At 48.2% G+C, this 19,177-nt stretch overlaps 1 long non-coding RNA gene and 1 pseudogene across 1 annotated transcript; one reads left to right on the top strand and one right to left on the bottom strand.

Annotated features, from left to right (window-relative positions):
- Positions 1-1,172: 1,172 nt before the first annotated feature.
- On the top strand, positions 1,173-1,287 carry LOC128597749 (uncharacterized; annotated as a pseudogene).
- LOC128597520 (uncharacterized) lies at positions 1,181-18,923 on the bottom strand. Its single transcript, XR_008383266.1, has 3 exons — positions 18,756-18,923; positions 7,735-7,790; positions 1,181-6,911 (listed from the first exon to the last, which is right to left on the bottom strand). It is a non-coding gene; the product is annotated as an uncharacterized LOC128597520 (long non-coding RNA).
- Between the last annotated feature and the right edge of the window lie 254 nt (positions 18,924-19,177).

Here is a 19,177-nt window from a genome sequence, read left to right as displayed (position 1 = left end):
TCTATATTACTTTGTTAGTGTTCCTGTACTTTTAAGCAAGTATTTTAATCTTTTTTCAGCTCATCTGGTTGTCCTTAGTGGGAGAGTTGGTCCAATTTATCTAATTTGCCATTACTAGAAGTTGCCATCTCTATATTTTATTCTTTCAAAAGCTAAGAGTAGTATTTTCAAATTTCTCTTCTTCCATATCATTTATGGTTTTGGCAACTTCTAGATTTTTTTAAATATATTTCACTTTATACATTTTGATGTAACATTATTTAATGCCTTAAAGTTTATGACTGTTATAAACATATGGTGGCTATCATATGCCCTCCATTTCCCATCCATTGCCTTTTGCCTTAAATTCTACTTTCTCTGGGATTTTTTTGTATTCTCATTTATTTTGTATATTTTTGCCTGTCTCATTATTTTTTAATCATTGAGAGAGACATTTTGCTTTAAGGATGTATTATTAAAAAACATTATAAAAAACATTCAGTTTACTTTCCTCACTAGTATGATTGATTTACTATAATTTTATTTTATGCATTATATATTTTTGTTCCTCTTTATTTTCTTTTGTTATATTAATCAATTTTTTCTTGCTCTTCCCCTCTCTAGTTTGGGAATTTTTCAGTCAATTTTTATTCTACTAGTAGAAAACTACTAGTAGAATAACCTTTCTTTTTTTAATCTCTTAAATTTCTTTCTTTCTTTTTTTTTTTTTTTGAGACAATGTCTCACTACGTCACCCTCAGTAGAGTACTGTGGTGTCACAGCAACCTCAAATTCTTAGGCTTAAGCAATTCTCTTGCCTTAGCCTCCCAAGGCGCTGGGGCTACAGGCACCCACCACAACACCTGGCTACTTTTTGGTTGTAGTTGTCATTGTTGTTTGGCAGGCCCAGGCTGTATTCGAACCTGCCAGCTCTGGTATATGTGCCTGGCGCCCTAGCCACTCAGCTACAGGTGCCAAGCCAATCTCTTAAATTTCTTAACATCAAGAATAAAGGCACATCTACTGACATCTCCTCAGATAAATGAATACTATTTGCTACCTCCCAGTTTTTAGCACTCTTTCTTTGGGTTCTAGTTTTTGTCAAAGTAAATAGTGATACAAAAACCCCAGTTTATAATCATAGAATATTTATTATATATAATATTAAGGATATTTTTTATAATTTTGTTGAGATCACTTCTCAGCCTTTTGGCTAAGATCAAGTGTAGTATAATTCTGTTGAATTTCATATCACATTACTGATTACATTTAGTAATGTAGTTTTATTTAGTCTTAAATAAAAGCACTATTTAATTGTTCTTTGCCTTTTGTTTTACAATTCATCTTTTTCTAATTTATTCTTTATTTTGATTCATTTCTCAGCTTGCATAAATATTTACTCAACTAATATTATCCAAGGAGGATTTACACTCCCCAGTGGAATTCATTAATGTCCTGTTCTAGTTATCAATCTATTGTCTTCTGGCTCCATACCCACTTTTCCAGATACTCGGAACATTTCTCTTGCCAGCTGGTGCAATGCTAAATGTTGTCACTAGAGGGCGCCGGAGGAAGCGGGCAGACTCTTGCATTTTCTTTCCCACTTGCCCTTCGATCTCTGAATCCCCGTGGAGTTCTCCCAGCAATTTCCCGCGTGCTCCGGCAGGCGTCTTCATGGCGAGTTCAGCTGCACCCCTTGGGTGTATTACTGGTGGGGCACGGGGTGATCCCGCCCAGTCTCCTACAAAGTTCAGCATGCAGCACTCCCCTGAGGCAGCTTCCCAGCGAGGTCTGAGCAAGCCCTGCAAGGCTTTGCCATGAATTCAGCACATCCCTCATAAGCAACTTCTTGGAGAATTTTGCGGGCTCCCCAGAAGAAGGCAGCCCACCAGCCCCAGGCTGTGGTTTTCTGCCCGTCACTGCCGGCTCTAGGACCGTGGACCAGTTCTGTCCAGGACAACCCTGAAGACTCCACTATCACAGAACCACAACCACACCTCCAACAAGGACTGAACTCCAGTCTGTGGTAGCTGTCCGCTTTCAAATTTGTTACTTATTTTTCTACTCTGCTTGGTCCTTAGGACGTTCTGGCTTATTCTCTCTGCATTAATTTCCACCCTGCCTGATAGATATACACAACCCGCAGGTCAGAATCAAGGGCAAGCTCTGGGGTGTTTCTTGGCTTCTTTATTCTAAATGGAAAGAGCCAGTGGAATCTTGACACTATCAACACCTCTGAGTATTGGTTTCTGGAATCCATGCAAAGCAGGAATCCTACAGAATTATGGCTTGTTGGATGAGCCATGTAAAGTGAGGATACTGCAGAGGACATCATAACAGGACAGTCAAGACAGCTGACCTTCCTGACCATGTCAGTGGGCCCACTGTCCTCCCTCTAGATCACTTGGCTAGCATCATGGTCCTGTTCTCCTCTTTGGTCTCTTGGCCTCCTCTTTGCCACTGCCCTGCTCTGGTCTAATCACCTAGCCTGGGCCGGTGGCTTCCCTAGGAGTGCTATCTCCTTCGCTGTTTCTGGTACCTGAGTGCCAAGCTCCAGGTCTCACCTCCAGGGAAGCTTCCCTGACAAGCTTAACTCAAAGTTTCTCCGTGCTCTGCGCTCTCCTATTATCCATGCCAATCTTAAGGCACTTTCTGCTCTGTCACCTACCTGATCTTCCTGGCCAATGCAGGCTGCTTTGATAAACCTGCTTCAGATTAGCAGCAGAGAAACGTATCTGTATGGAAATGGCGCCCTCTGCTGGTATACGTATGTAATGACTAAAACTTTTTCATCAGCAGTGTAAGGATCCTTATTGCCCAAGGCTGAGAGAACCAGTGATATAAAAAGAAACTCTGCGGCCCCTCTTTGCTCACCGCTTTCCCTTAGCATATAAAATTCAATTCTTTGGTCAACCTACCAGATTTCCATTCCTTACTACTACACTAAGAGGTTCTTGATGCTCCAATCTTACAAATAGTAACCATTTCTTAATATGTATTGAATACTCAATATATGCCAATCACTGGTATAATCTCTTTATCTATATTATATCATTTAGACCTCACAGCAACTTTGTGGGTCAGGTTCTCTAAAAGAAGATGCTGAAACAGATTTGAGCACCTGTGATCGATTGAGGAAGAACTCACAAAAGAGGAGCGAGAAGGAAGGAGCCAGGCTAAGCTGTGGTCTCAGCTGTGGTTGAGCTTCCACCTGATTCCACAGAAGCTCTGGCGCATGCATTTCACTGGAGGTAATCTTGTCTTTAGCTTGGGGGCTGGACTTTCATGTTCCTATGTCAGACAATCATTGGCTTCAGGACCCCAAGCAAGGCAGCTTCCATTCAGTCGAGGGAAGTGTCTGGATAGGTAGTAACCGTGAGCTGTCAGCAGCCACCTCTCACAGCAGCTGGTGTGAATTCACAGGTCCAGTGAAAGTTTGATGAGGCACCAACAGCATCAACCATAGTACTCTTCTTTCTCTCTTTCTTTCCCTCCCTTCCTCCCTTCCTTCCTTCCTTCTTTTCTTGACCGAGTTTTATTCTGTTGCCCAGGCTAGAGTACTGTGGCGTAAGCCTAACTCACAGCAATCTCAAACTTTTGGGTTCATTTGATCCTCCTACCTCATCCTCCCCAGGAGCTGAGACTACAGGCGCCCACCACAATGCTGGGCTAATTTTTCTGTTTTTAGTAGAGACGGAGGTCTTCCTCTTGCTCAGGCTGGTCTTGAACTCCTGGGCTCAGGGAATCCTCTTTCCCCCGGCCTCCCAGAGTGCTAGGATTACAGGGGTGATCCACTGCACCCAGCACACAGTACTGATATTTCTACTGTACAAATGCAGAGTCCATCATCTTCCGTTTGAAGATGCTTTAGAGGTTTTGAGTGTTTTGTATTCATAATCTCATTCACTCTCGCAATAACCTTGAGAGGGAGTGACCATGATCTCCATCTTATAAATGAGGAGGATGAGAGTGTAAGAGTTGTCCTCAGCCTTGCCCAGCCAGTAAATATATCTTCTCTATTTGTAATAGCATCTTCCCAGATAAATAGCCAGCTGCTGTGGGTTGGGGGTTGGGCTTGGGTTACCTGCTCTCCTTAGTGATGTGAAGGCTCTGGTAGTTTACCAGAAGGGTCTTACAGTCGTTTTACCTTCAGTCCCATACAGCCCTGAAGCTGGCAACTTTCCCTGCTGAGATTACATAAAAGAAAACATACTTCCTATCAGAAGGGGCCACACCTTGCTCACCTGACATTTTGCTGGGCTCAAATGCTCCTGGAACAATTTCCTCACAGAAAGAGGATGCTCCTGGGCAAAGCTCACCTGTTTCAGCAGGTTCCCTTGGCAAAGTTTCTTTGGAGGTGCCCCAGCAAAAGAGTCTGTCAGAGGAAACTGAGGGTCTCAGGCCAGAGAAGTTTAGAAAGACTCCCAGGGTTACCTGTGTGCTGCCTTCACCTGTCACAAGGCGGGCTGTGTGGCCAGTCTTGTGGCAGAGGCTGGAGTTTCCTTTCGCCACCAAGCTGCCTTGGATCCAGCAAAGGCCCCTCCCTGAGCCATCCTGGGAATGAATTAGTTTGAAGAACTACAGTTAGATAAGCTTCTCCTTCTTCAATACCATCCGTTCAGAGTTCCAAAGAATGCTTCATGCCTAAGGGCGGATGGGGGTTCAGCAGGAGCACAGAGAGGGGCCTAGGAACCTCATAGTATAGTGGCAAAGCCTGGGTTTAAGAGCTCATTGACACAGGTTCATAGCTCCCCCTCTGTCACTTACAGGGCACATCAGTTTGGATGAGGTAGAAATGAGAGTAACAGAAGATTTATGGTGGTAGCCATTCTGCTACTGGTAGTGATTGGCCCTTGTCCTCATGGCTTAAGGTAGCACGTGCCTACCAAGCTGCAGAACAGAAGGAGAAACAAAGAAGAAGGGGCAGAGAGCAGACACACACCTGTGTCTGAAGGAAGGTTCTTGAAACTGCTGTCTGGTGTCTCCATTTGCTTCTCCTTGGCCAGAACAGTCATGTGGCCACACCCCACCCCACAGCAGACTGGGAAATGTAGTCTTCATTCTGGGCAGCCATGTTTCAGCTAAAACTTTTCTTACTCTGATAAAATAATAGAACAGCTGCAGAGCCACCAGCAGCTTCTATCAGACTGGATATGTGGCTTTGGACATGTCTCATGACCTCCAGGCTTAAAGATAATGCCATCTTACCACAAACAAGTTGTATTAACTGAAACCTCATATGCAGAGCACCTAGCTCAGAGCCTGGAATACACTCTACACTACACCCCGCTTTCTCTCCCTTGTTTCTAGATATTTTGGAACACACGGTGGTAGCTCCCATGCTCTCAAATGTGGCTGCAGCTCCTGCAGCCAGTGTCTGGGGGCCTTCCCCACTCAAACCCCTAGTCAACCTGAAACTTCTTGACAGAACTTCTGAGCCAGAACTCAGAGTAGGAGAGTAAGTAAACCACAGTGACATTTGAAGAAGAAATAATGACAATGTTACACAAACTATTAATATTTGTGCTTAGAGTCACAACATAATCCCATTTCATTCCTGCACAGCCCCCTGAGAGAGGACCTGTTATCCCAACCGACATCTGAAAACTGAGCTTCAGAGATGTTAAACGGATTGCCTAAGGTAACACAGATAGTAACTGGTTCAACTGGAATTCAGAGCATGGTCTATTTGCTCCAAATCCTTGTCTTATAATCATCATATTTCGGTAAGTAGAGGTTTCCCTGAATGAGGTATTTACCCACTGCCCAGTGATGGAATCTATTGATAATGAATCTTGGCCACACAGGAAAATCAGAGAGGAGGAGGACCCAGGAAGGAAGCCCTCCATTAGGTGGGGAAACTGAGTTTTGGGGACTGGGGGATACTGACTCCAGTAGTTACCACGAAGCCAACCTACAGCCTGGAGAGGTGACACAACTCATAGCTTGGGACTTGATGCACACTCCTCAAATTGCACAGCCTCAAGGGCAGAGAGCCAGGATCAGATGGGAGTGCAGAGAGCCCCAGATCCTGACCAAAAACTCTGAAAAGGTTTCTTTGGAAGCAACAGTCAGTAAGGTTAATTGCAGCCTTTAGCTTCCTTTCATAGACCTCACTACCCAAGTCCTAGGGGTATCCAGGAGAATGGAGACCTAGGTGGCCTGGCCCAAGAAAAACAGGAAATGGGCATTGTGTCAAGCTGTCTGTTCTCTAGAACAGAGGAAGAGGCTCCTCTATTAGCAAGGCAAGTAAACTTCACTTATAATCTTGGAGGTGCTGAGCATGGAGGAAGGAAGATACAGGAGATGCCTGCCAAGGAGGCAGTGCCCCTAGGTTGGTGCCCACTCCCTGCTGGAGAACCCAGCCTACCTCAACCTCCCCTCAGGGCTGCTTGACCTCCCCCTGGAAATCTGGTGCTGCTCCCTGCTTGAAGGCAGGGATGTGACTTCTTGGCCATCCAATCTGGCCTGTCTCCTCCATGAGTTGCAGCTCCCCAAGGAGCTACATCCCCTTCTGGACCTCAACCTATGAGTCGGCACTTATTCCACAGAAGAGGGTCCATCTTGCATGCATTATGAGTCTCCCACTGAGTATCTGGTGGACAACAGTGATTCCCTCAGCCCAAGTGTTTCCCAGGTAGGCACAGAATATAGAAATGATCCCGTGTTAGCCATTGACCAGAGAGAACATGGTGAGGTGGGGACCCAGACGAGGTCTCCCTTTGGGGAGTCAGGTGGGCTCCCTGGTGTTTGGACAATTCTGCCTCCCCACTAGTTGTGCAGTGAAGGAGGCCAGTCTGGTGCTGCCCCTGACTTGCTGTGTGATTCTGGGAGATGTGCTTAATCTCTCTGAGTTGCATCTTTCCTTCCACATGACAGGGAGATAAATCCTGAATTTTGGAGAATGAACTGAAGTGAATCATTCTGGTTCCCTGAAAGAAAAGGAGAGAAGGAGAACATGAAATGTCCTTTTTCATTTCTGTGGTCCCAGGACCCAGCACAGAGGAAGCTCCCTCCAGCTCTCGTGTGAGGGGCTTCTGGCGTGTGTTCCCAATCTCACCAGCAGGGGGAACTAGGGCTCCATTTTGGTGCTCACTCCGCCCTCTTTGGAGCTGGGAGAGTCTGGTCTCAACAGGTCATGCTCCTGGCCAGGTGTGTCTTGAAGCCCAGAAAAGGCACCAAGGTCCCCGAAGGTCGCAAATAGCTGTGTATTTAAAGCTAGTCACTATTTCTCACCTGTCTGACTTTTTCTGGGCGTGTGTGCATGGGGGTGCGTGTGGGCAGGATGACCGTGTCTGTGTGTGCCTCTGGGCTTTGTGCCAAGCAGTGGGTGGGGCTTCTCCTGTCTGCTTTGCCCCGGGCTCCAGGCAGTGGCCAGGCAGGGTGGTCTTTGTGCTTGGAGAGGCTGCCCCGGTACTGCGAGACGGTTAGGAACCAGTGCCTCCGTGTTCAGCCCCATAGGAGTGGCTCTATGTGCCCCACGCTAGGGAGGATCCACTGGGGGACTGCCCCCTGTCACTCCCCCCTGCAGCACATGCCCCGCCCCATGCTCCTGTTCTTCAGGTCAGCGTGAGGCCCAGGACAGAGGAAGTTCTGCTTGCTTCTGTGGTCAGAGGAAAGGGGCTGAGGGGTTACAAAACAGCCCTTAGATTCTTGGATAAGGAGGCAAAACAAAACAAACAAAACAAAAGCAAAAGCAGCCATCTTGCTTGGAGGCAAGGGATTGCTCAAGAGTCATCAGCCTGCAATCCTTACCTGCAGAGACAGGTGGGACCAGTTCCCAGGGGCAGGTGGGGTAGCATGGCCTCCACCTGCAGGAGAGAAGAGTTTGGAGGATGACACTCCAGCAGGACACCTCAGGCTGGTCTGAGAGAGGCTGGCAGCTGACAGCCTGCAGCCACCCAGGCAGAAAAGATGAGCTGAAACTGGGAAGTAGACAAAGCTCACTGAGGCCCTTTCCATCTGCGCAGTCAGCCGACCCTTCTTGCTTCCTCACTGCCCAGAATCCCCATTTTCATAAAAAGTTCTACTGAAGGGCCACAAGTGATCATCCTTCCCTTGTTGGGGTACAGACAAGGTGTTTACAGGGCAGGGGGAGGTGCTGGACAGTTGTCACAGAGTGACAAGCCCTGAGGAAGGCTCCTGACTAGGGTAGGTGGCCAGGAGGATTCCTCTGAGACCCTGGAGGGCAGTCCAGTCTAGTCATGTGACAGGAGTGAGGCCCACTGCGACGCCTACCCTTAAGGGTACCATGGGCAGAACAGACCACAAAGCACTTTACACACCTTTTGCTAAGCTCTTTCACACACCTTTATTCTACAAGATAAACCAGAAAATGAAGCTCAGAGTTCAGTAACTTACTGTGGTTTGCAGAGCCAGGACTTGTGGCTCCAGATCCCAAGTTCTAGCCTGAACTGGCTCCTCAGGTAGCCTCTGCCCTTCCCACCCCCTTGATTCCTGGAGGCAGAACCTTGGTGAAAACAACAGAGCCTGGACTTGTTTTGACAGGTCTAGAACTTGTCTTTGTTTTATATTTCAGGTCACAGGAGTCGGTTAACATCCAGGGGCCTGGCTCGCGCCAGCCAAACACACAGGAAGTGGATGGGGAAACAGAATACTGCCAGGATCCTTATGGTGAGGTCAAGCGAGTTTGTCCAGAAGGGTACTGCTGAGAATTGGTTCAAGTCATTTATTCCCTCCTGGTGATGCCTGGTGAGTGCAGAGCCAGAGCAAAGGTAGCCTGTCTTTCTGGAAGGATTTCTCCATCTGTCTGTCTAAGCTACAGGCTATTGAAATGTGTGATGCACCAGCAAGCGTCAGGAAGAGGATGGCTCAGGAGTGACCTGGCCTGGACTCTTAGCTCCTCTAGTTCCTAATGATCTATCCTCAGCAGGGCACTTAAGCCTCAGCTTAAGACGGAGATAATTGTAGAACAACATAGAGTTGCTGTGAGATGATGGGTGTGCAACAATCTGGTCAGGGCAGATCCGAAACAGACAGTAGCTCTTGCTATTTTCAGGCAGCTGGCAGTCTCCCTGCCTCTACAGAGGAGTATTTACAATGATCACTCCCTGCACACAGGCCTCCCTGGCCCCAGTTGACATAGGGTCCTCTCACAAATCGTTGCTCACAGAATTCATTGGCCTACAATTTTATTTAATGACAAAGCACTCCATGTAAAGCACTTGACTTGATGGAGATGTTCTCTGGGTCTTTTGAGTAGATTTGAAGATACAGTAACTCACTTCCATCAGCTGCATGCCCTCCATTAGAGGTTATCATCCAAGAACATAGGCTTCCCAGTCCAGGACTCTTGGGACAGTCCGACTCTATCACTCACCACTGCCCAAGGTCGAGTTTCTTGCCCTTGAAAAACCCCAATTTCCTTCTGTGTCAATTGGGGCACACGCACCCATAGGTTGTTGGGAGGATTACATTTGAAATGTACCCAATGTTTAACAGCTTGCCCAACAAATGGAGGGAATTAATAATTTGATTACTTGTCTTATAATCATGATACTGATGCTGAGTTTTATAAGCTCCAACTTTAGTTATTACTTTATATAGTTATCTATGTGACTATGGCAGGTTGTTGACAAGACTTTGTAAATAACTATAAGAGCCCATGGGAGGGAAAGATCAACTTTACAAGCAGGGTGGTGGGCCAGGTCTGCTGGGTCCCTCCCTCCTGTGTCCTGGCTAAGGGCCTCTTATTCTACTGTGTGGGCTGGACCTGAGGAGACAGGGGAGAGGGAGGAGGACACCCCCAGAGTCGTCTTCTCCCCCTACCCTACCAGATTGGTTTCTTGCCTGGATGCCTGACAGGCCGCAGAGGAGTCTGGAGATTTGGGGTCAGTGAAGAGGCTGTGGGGTGCTCCTCAGGCCAGGGGGAAAGGCCTTTTGGAAAAACCTTTCTTCTCCCCGGTGGCCCCTTCCCTGCCTCTACCCCCACCTATACTCTCTGTACACACACACCCCAAGAGGGACAGGCAATCCAACCCAGGTCTTCTCAGGGACACCTGGAATCAGGCCCACCCTCCACGAAAGCACATCCCTGGGAAAGTTTGGAGCCTGGTGGAGGTGATGGGAATGTGAGCCAGCCTTGAGCTGGTGGAACATCTTAATCCCTGTGCTGTGCTCCACGCACAGTTCACAAAGATCTTTAGCAGCTGGCAAAGCAGTCCTGTGAGTCTGCAGAGCAAATGATTTTATTCCCATTTTATAGATAAGGAGCCTGGTCCCCTTTTCCAAAAGAGAAGGGATCTGCAGAGGTCACACAGCTTGTCCCTCGATCTATAGTTACGTGGAGAACAGGACTCACTATCTCCCAAAGCAGCCCTGGTGAGCTGGGGCCTGGGGGGGCAGCCTGACTGCTGCCAGTGAGCTGGTCCAAGACCTAGTGCTAGAGGCGGATGGAGGCGGCCAGTACCTGGAAAGAGCACCCTGGCCATCCCCCACCCAGGCCCTGACCTGTTGGCATAAGGCTCAGGCCTGGGAAGAGCTATTGGAAACCTAGGTTCTCCCCCGGCTGGGAACAGAAGGAGTTATTAAGCAACTTGGGAGGGACCTGCCCTCTGTACTTACCCACACGGATCTGGGTTTTCCCCCATTTTACCGTCCCTCTGGTTTTTTAAATTTTACTTCTCTTTTGGTTTTGTTTTAGTTTCTTTCCTGGGCTGATAAGAAAGGGGAGCAGATGGCACAAATTTCTGAGTGGGGATCTGGACTAGACTCAGAAGTGTATTATTAATCCTGGGTAATTTTCCATCAGGGCTGCCTTTGCTGGAGTTTTGAAAATTGCCATGGTTTGAACCCACACTTGGTGGCCCTGTCTATCTGTCTCTGACTGTCTTCCTGTCTCTGCCTCCCTCTGTCTGTCCCTATTTCCTGTGTCTGTCTTTGTCCCTGTTCATATGTACTGTACATAGACATAAGTGTACATGCCTGCGTACCCTGCCTTTCTCTGCCTCTGTCCCTCTCTCCCCACTAATGGGACCTGAAGGATCATGGAGCTGGGTGAGATGAGGGTCACTGCCTCATCCATTCTCTTCCTGCGATCATGCTCGTACACGAACCATTGAATATAGGTTTTCAAACGAATGTCCCCTTTCTGATCCACTGGGGAGTCAGTTCATACTCCACTTGGATTTAATAATCTCCCTGTTTCCTCCTTTGGCCAAACTCATCCTTCCTGCCACAGTTTGGACACTGGTGTGGGTGTCCCAGGGGCGTGGTGACAAGACAGAGATTATAGGCCTGGCCCCCATTCCTGCCTTGCCTGCTGGATGGTGAAATTTGGTTCGTGTTAGGGCTGAGCCTGGCCAGGAGCAGAGAGGAGGGGCTGAGGCAGCTCAGGGAGTGTGGGCCCTGGGGGAGACTTCAGCCAAGCACTGAATCTGGGTGTTATTTATAGACAGACACAGAGAGACACACGCGCACAGGCAGAGCACTGTTTCCTGGAAACCTGTATCGATTCTCTCAGTCTTACCAGATTTCCCAGGGAACGGCATAGTGAAACAGGGAAACTGCATCTTCTGGCCTGAAGTCCACCGTCCACATAAAGAGAAATCTAATTGTTCCACTCTGCCTTGAAAACCTGCAGCAATTGCAGGGCGTAGGGAAGCTCTTTGCGGCCATTCCTGACTGACCTGCTCACTTGTCTCTCATCGCTCGCCTCCCAGGCATCCTCACACGGCTCCCCACACAGTCTTTGCAATTCTCTGTGCCCTGTCTTTGCACCTCCTTGCCTTTGCACATGCAAAGGAATGTATTTTCTGCCCTTTCTTCTCTGTCAAAGTCCTACTCAGTCTCAGCGATCCAGCCCACACTTCCCCTCTGCTGAGGGGTCTTTTCTCATCCCTCCTCCCTCAGTCCACAGTCTGGTCTGAGAGCTTAGGGCTTAGCACGCTTATCTCGCTGTTTCTATTTCTATTCACGTCTGTCTCCTCCTCCCAACTGTCAGTTCCTCAAGGTCGAGAACTGTCCCTTGCTCATTTTTGTTCCCTCAACCTTAGACCAATGCCTGGAGCAGAGTGGATGTGTAACAAAGGATTGTTGAATGAATGGATGAGACTTTTACGGTGTAGTTGCTAAGAGCTCAGGGCCTACTTTTGGTGGAGGACTTAGTTTAAACACTAGCTCTACACTTGCTAACTATATGACTTTTCAAGTTACTTGGCCTCTCTTAGGTTCTATTTCCTAATCTGTGAAGTAGAGTATAACAACAGAATTTCACTCATGTGATTAGTTTGAAATTTTACTGATATTGCACATAAACAGTTTCGTGTAATGCCTGGCATATGCACATAGAATTTTTTTCTCACAACCCACATTTTATCTATCAGCAAATTAAAAATTTCCAATCAGCTGGGCACAGTAGCTCGTGCCTATAATCCTAGCACTTGGGGAGGCTGAGGCGGGTGTATTGCTTGAGCTCCAGAGTTCGAGATCAGCCTGAACAAGAGTGAGACCCCTGTCTCTATTAAAAATAGAAAAAATTACCTGGGCATAGTGGTGGGCACCTGTAGTCCTAGCTATTCAAAAGACTGAGGCAAGAGGATCACTTGAGCCCAAGAGTTGGAGGTTGCTGTGAGCTATGATGATACCACAGCACTCTACCCAGAGCAACAGAGTGAGACTCTAACAAAAAAAAATCTAATGGCACCTGTAGCTCTAAGGCGCCAGCCATATTACCAGAGCTGGCAGGTTTGAATCCAGCCGGGCCTGCTAAACGATGACAATTACAACCAAAAAATAGCTGGGCATTGTGGCAGGTTCCTGTAGTCCCAGCTACTTGGGAGGCTAAGGCAAAAGAATTGCTTAAGCCCAGGAGTTTGAGGTTGCTGTGAGCTGTGACACCAGGGCACTCTACCCAAGGCTATAGCTTGAGGCTCTGTCTCAAAAAAAAAAAAAAAAAAAGAAAGAAAGAAATCTAATCACTTCCTACCATCCAAACAGCCACCTTTTCCTAATGACATATTTCAGTGGCCTCCTACTTGTTCTGTTCTCTTCACCTTTCATTTATTTTTAACATAGCTGCCAGAGGCAATCTCTTAAAAACATAAGTCACATCATGTGACTCCTCTGACAAAATTCCCCTTTGGCCTCAGAGTAAAAGCCCCTGTCCTCATTATGGCCTACAAGGCCTTTTATGGTTGCTACCTCTGACTCCATCTCCTCGCTTTCTCCCTCGCTCTCCTAGCTCCAACCACATGCCACTTGGCCTCAGTGCCTTTGCTCTTGGCATTTCCACAGGCTGGAATTCTGTTCTTTCAGATCCTCATGCTTCCCTCAAAGGTGGCTTTTCTCCACAAAGCCCTCCCAGCCATCACATTCAAACTTTCAATAATATGTTCACAGTTGATACCGTTTATCTCTCTTTCCCTACCTTGTTCTTTCACCTTAGCCCTTATCGTTGATAGAAACATGTATTCTGTGTATTATCTTGTTCACTGTGTTTCCCCCAATAGAACATCAGAGAGAGAACAGATTTGTGCCTGTTCTGTTCACAATGACATTCCCAGTGTCTAGAACGGTGTATGGTACAAGTACATACGCAGCAAGTACGTTATGGAATAAACAGATCAGACCCAGGAAGTTTTTACCAGAGTCCATCTCCCCTTCTGTACAAGAGTGTCGTGCCCAAGACCATGAAGATGAGAGCTTATATCACTATAAAATACTGAGACGCAGCATCCCAAAGGTCTGGGCTGGGCTCTGCCACTCCTCGCTGCCCCTGGGCTGTCACAACTGACTCAGGTGGCAGAACCCCAAACCGTGCTTCTGCCTCAGACTGGATTTTCCCCTCCTTCCAGCCAGGCCCAGCTGCCTCCTGTTGAGGGCTTGGCTGGGAACTCCAAGCTTGCTCTTTTCTCTGGAGAGGATGGGCACTGGGCCTCCGCCCCAGAAAGAGGGAGCGGCAAGTAAAGATGCCCCACAGCCAAGAGGCTGGCGCTGGCGGCACTGCCCTTTGTCTAGTCCTCGTGGAGTTCCCACAGGGTCTTTGTAGGGGGGAGAAATCAGTGTCATCCTCCTTAGACTCAGTTTCCCTAGAAAGCAGTGCTCCTTAAAGCAGGTCCACATGGCCTCACGCTTCTGGGCCTGACCTCTGGCCTGTTAAAGCTGACTCTCTGGGGTGGGGCCTGGGCATCTACAGTCTACAGGTCCATCTGGGGATTCTTAGGTATGCTGAGAGCCACCCATCAGATGGTGACCTGCTTGGGGCAGGGATTGTGGCCTTCCCACCTTGTGGCCACCCTGTTTAAAATCTCACCCTCTCCTCTGTCTGGGTTTCCTGGAGCAGCCAGCGCTGGTAACAGAGTGAGTACATACTTCACTTATTTCTCCTGGTTATTATCAGGCCTCCCTGCGTACACACTGAGGGTAAGCTCCCTGAAGAAGGGATTTTTTTCTGTTTTATTCACTGCTGTATCCCCAGATCCTAGAACAATGCCGGGGACATAGTAACCATTTGATAAATAGCATCAAGGAGTGGATCAGTATCCTAAATCAGTTTCCTTTTATCAATATTACTGGATAAAAGTCCATTAGTGAGGGAGGGGTCACAAAGGCAGGAAGATAGTAACCACCTCACTGTGCCCTCAGGGGACTCTCCCAGAGACCCCAGCCAGAGCAAAACCCAAGAAGTCTTCCACTTTGGAGGCTGGGTCTTACCATGCCCCTCCTCCACCTGCTGACCTGAATGTTGGACCACCTTGCACAGTCCAGCTATGCACTGCAACAGGGCCTATGACAAGCTGCACAATCCCCCTGCCTCAAGACTCCCCTCTCTTGCTGGGCACAGTGGCTCATGCCTATAATCTTAGCATTCAGGGAGGCTGAGGTGGGTGGATTGCTTGAGCTCAGGAGTTCGAGACCAGGCTGAGCAAGAGTGTGACCATGTCTCTAAAAATAACTGGGTGTTGTAGCAGGCACCTATAGTCCCAGCTACTTGGGAGGCTAAGGCAAGAGGATCACTTGAGCCCAAGAATTTGAGATTGCTGTGAGCTGTGACGCCATGGTACTGTACCAAGGGTAACAAAGTGAGACTGTCAAAAAAAAGACTCCCTCCTTGTGCTCTTACAAATCCCACACATCCTGCAGGCCCCTTCCACCCAATAGGCCTTGCCGAGCCCAACTGGCTCGCTCTCGTCTTTCTCTGGGCTCTCAGGTGCACCTGTGGTCAGCACCATCATCCGAGCACTTGATATGGCCAGTTGGGCTGTTGGGTTGTATGTGGGCCTCCTCAGACAGATGCATTTCAGGACCTTTGGTGTTCTGGTTGGGGAAGGGTAAAGGTTATGAAGCATTTCATGGGGAGACCAAGAATGTATGTGAGGGGTAAAGTAAGAGATCGGGAAGAGGGACTTCATCAGCATGGCAAGCCCAGCCAGTGACACTTTCAGAGCAGAGCAGCCCAGAGCCATCTCCATCATGCCTTCAATCCTGATACTACTAGTGTCAGGATACTACTAGTATCAGGATCCACAGGGCTCCAGAAATGTCCTTCAGGGTTTCCCATATCTACAAGTTCAACCTTAAAACCCCCAACCTAGGAATCAAGGATCTTAGGCTTTGAGGACATTTGTCTGATGTGCTGCCTATTTTTAGTCCATTCAACTAGCTTTCTTTCCATCGAACTAGAAGTAAAAATAATTAGGAAATCACTCCTACCTGCACCCCTCCCCCAACCTGCAGAAATACGGCTGAGAAAGGACCCTACCAGGGACCCAGGCCCACTCCCATCCCCTGTCCTCCAACCCACATAGCTAGGAGCCTCTCTGGGTCCTTGGCATCGGTGGTGGTCCCTATGTCCTTTTTCCAAGCCCCTCCCTTTGCCCCAAGACCACTTTCTAGGCTCCAGGCTATGAGTGACACATCAGATACAGGGCACAAGGTGTTCCTGAATAGACAGTAGGTAAGAGGGTGAGGAATTGGGACAGGATATAAGAAATTCAGAGAGCAGGGGAAATTGGAGAAGGCAGGAAGTCCATGGCCCTCCCTCCCTGCTTGGAGGATGCGTCATTAGACAAGGTCTGTAAGTAATATCCAAGTGTCCTCTGGAGCTGTGTTTGAACCATGATGTTCTACTCTGCAAATAGAACTTACTATCTGCTCCAGGCATTCCCTGAGCCCCAGGGAGTGGTTAGAGCCTGTCCCTCTCCTGCAGGGTACATGAGGACTACCCCCAGCTCACAATAGGGAGCAGATAGTACTACCCCCACATACACAGGGGCTGGCCCGTTCAAACCTAGCCTGTGCCTGCTAAACAGGCAATGACAACTGCAACAACAACAAAAAATAGTTGGGTGTTGTGGTGAGCGCCTGTAGTCTCAGATACTTGGGAGGCTGAGGCAAGAGAATCACTTAATCCCAAGAGTTTGATGTTGCTGTGAGCTGTGACACCACAGCACTCTATCAAAGGTGACAAAGTGAGACTCTGCCTCAAAAAGAAAAAGAAAGGAAGTGTGACCTTTGTAACATGACTATGTACCTGGATTACCTGAGGTCCCTGTTTTCAACAGCTCCTAAGAGAGACAAATGATGCTGTATTTTCTCCCTGAAAATAAGTAGACTCAGATGCCCAGGGTACACTAAAATGGGCTCAAAGACATGTGTGATCAAGTTCCACAGTTATTTGTCCCCTGTGTTGGGCCCCCCAGAAGGGCTCTGAGAGTGTGTGCACCAGGCATCCCCGAATGCCTGCCACTGAAGGTGGCCCAGAAGAGGCAGGGTAAGAACGTCACCAGAGCCTTGCAAATACGCTCTCTGTCCCTTGATAGCATGGTCTCCTCACCACCCTCTGTTTCTCTCACCCTCTCTTTCAGCTCCAATAATCCCTCCCCGCTTGACAGAGCAGAGGGGTGACTGATGGATCTGCCATCTGCTGCCTCCCCCCATGGCCCAGGTCCTACAGGAGTAATCTAAATGACTTGAGTAACTGAGATAAGATCCCCGCTGCCATTAAACATTGACAGGCCCCAGCACAGAGAGAGTGCTCAGTAGCAGAGAAACTCCCAGGCTAGTCCATGGGGAGGCAGAGAGACCACAGCAGCTGGGCCATTAAAAATGAATGCAAACCAACCCCTCTGAGGGGCTATGTCTGTTAAAGTGGCAGTTCTGTGGGTCAGAGGAGGGGCTCGGAGGAGTCAGAAAAGGCCAGCAAGGCCCAGACTCTACGCAGTAAGTCTCAGCTGTTTGTGGACTTCACACTTTGTTAGTTGGGCAGAAAGGGCATGGGCTCTGGAGCGAGGCAGACTTGAATTTGAGTCTTTGCTTGACCGTATAGTATGGTCATAAATACCCTGTCTACTTTGTCTGTAAAATGGGCTTACTGTTTAATCAAATTCAAAAGGTTGTTATAAGAATAAAATGTGCCAGCTCAGCAACTATACTCAGTTGCTAGGGTCCTGGCCACATACACCGGGACTGGTGGGTTCAAACCTCACCCAGAGCTTATCAAACAATAATGACAAGTATAACAAAAAATAGCCGGGCATTGTGGCAGGTGCCTGTATTCCCAGCTACTTGGGAGACTGAGGCAAGAGAATCGCTTAAGCCCAAGAGTCTGAGGTTGCTGTGAGCTGTGACACCATGGCAATCTACCAAGGGCGACAAAATGAGACTCTGTCTCAAAAAAGAAAAAAAGCTTTAAGAATAAAATGTGCCTGTAATCCTAGCATTCTGGTAGGCTACCAGAGGGGGGTGTGATTGATCCCTTGAGCTCAGGAGTTCCAGACCAGCCTGAGCAAGAAGAAGACCCCATCTCTACAAAAATTAGAAAAACAAGCTGGGTGTTATGGCAGGCACCTGTAGTCCCAGCTACTAGGGAGGCTGAGGCAGAAGGATTGAATGAGCCCAAGAGTTTGAGGTTGGTGTGAGCTATGATGCCATGGTACTCTACCCAGAGTGAGACCCTGTCTCAAAAAAAAAAAAAGAATGAAATGAAGCACTATGTGTAAGTGTTTCAGTCATTTAGCACAGTGTTGGGCCTATAAAAAATGACTAAGGTTTACTACCCCTTGCTGGGTGCAGTGGATCTTGTCTGTAGTTTTGACCACTTGGGAGGCTGAAGTGGAAGGATTGCTTGAGGCTAGGAGTTTGAAGCCATGGTGTGCTGTGATTGCATCTGTCAATGGCCACCACACTCCAACCTAGGCAACATAGTGAAAGCCCATCTTTAAGAACAAAACAAACAAGCAAAAATGTTAGTCAGCCCCCCCACCCCTTGTCTCTACTCTTTCTGAAAGGGGATGAGGGCCTCCTCAGACTTAAACCTCCTTAGGGAGACCCTCTCTGGCCTGGTGGGCTTTTTCCTGCTCCTTCCCCACTCAGGGCTTCTCCACTGGACTATGAAACAATTATCTTGGGCACCCTTGATTTTCCAGTGCCAGCTCAATGTCCAGTGTATCCTGGCTGCTTGGAGAGTGTTGGATTGAACTAAACTGACAAAAGCCTTTAAAAGGATGTATATGAGGCCAAGAAATGGAAGGCAAATGACAGAAGGTGGAAGGAATTAGGGTAATTTGGCACAGAGAAGATTATCACAGGCTGTCCAAACTCAGTCATCTTAGGTATGATTAGTCCAACATCCTCACTTTACAATGAAGGGGAATGAGGCCCAGCACGTTGGCAGCTGAGCCAGAGAGTTCTCAGGGCTCCTGACTGCTGGCTTGAAAGCTGAGGATGGGACTGACAAGCCCTGTCCCCTTCCCCTGTGAGTAGTGCAGGATGATGCCCCCAGGCCATCAAGAGCCTGGACAAGTTTTGTGACTTACCCCCAGTTCCACAGAGTTAGTGCAGGGTGCCCTGAACCCAGGCAGCTCTTGTGACTTCCAGGCCAGCACCTCCACCCTTGGGGCACCTACAACTTCTTGTTTGCAGGCTCAAGGTACACTTGACTCTGCACATTTTGGCTCTAGCAATAGTGTCTTGACTCAGGGAGGTCAGGGATTAAGTGGGAGTGTTTGAAGAGGAAAGAGGATGAGCCAGGTCTGACATGGGCAGCCCTTTCCCTGAAGAGTGTCTTCCCCAAATAACACACTGACTCAACCTGTATTAAGTCACCCTGCTATTATGGACCTGAACTCTTCCCCCAATCCAACTACCTTGCAGCTTCCTCAGCAGAGTGTCCCTAGGGCAAAGATGGGTGGGTCCCTACTCACCCCTAGATGGAGCACAGAGTCAAGAGGTGGGAGAT

This window comes from Nycticebus coucang, chromosome 10, assembly GCF_027406575.1.
Source record: "Nycticebus coucang isolate mNycCou1 chromosome 10, mNycCou1.pri, whole genome shotgun sequence".
NCBI lineage: Eukaryota > Metazoa > Chordata > Mammalia > Primates > Lorisidae > Nycticebus > Nycticebus coucang.
Note: the sequence above shows the minus strand (reverse complement) of the source record. Positions and strands in the feature narration are given on the sequence as shown.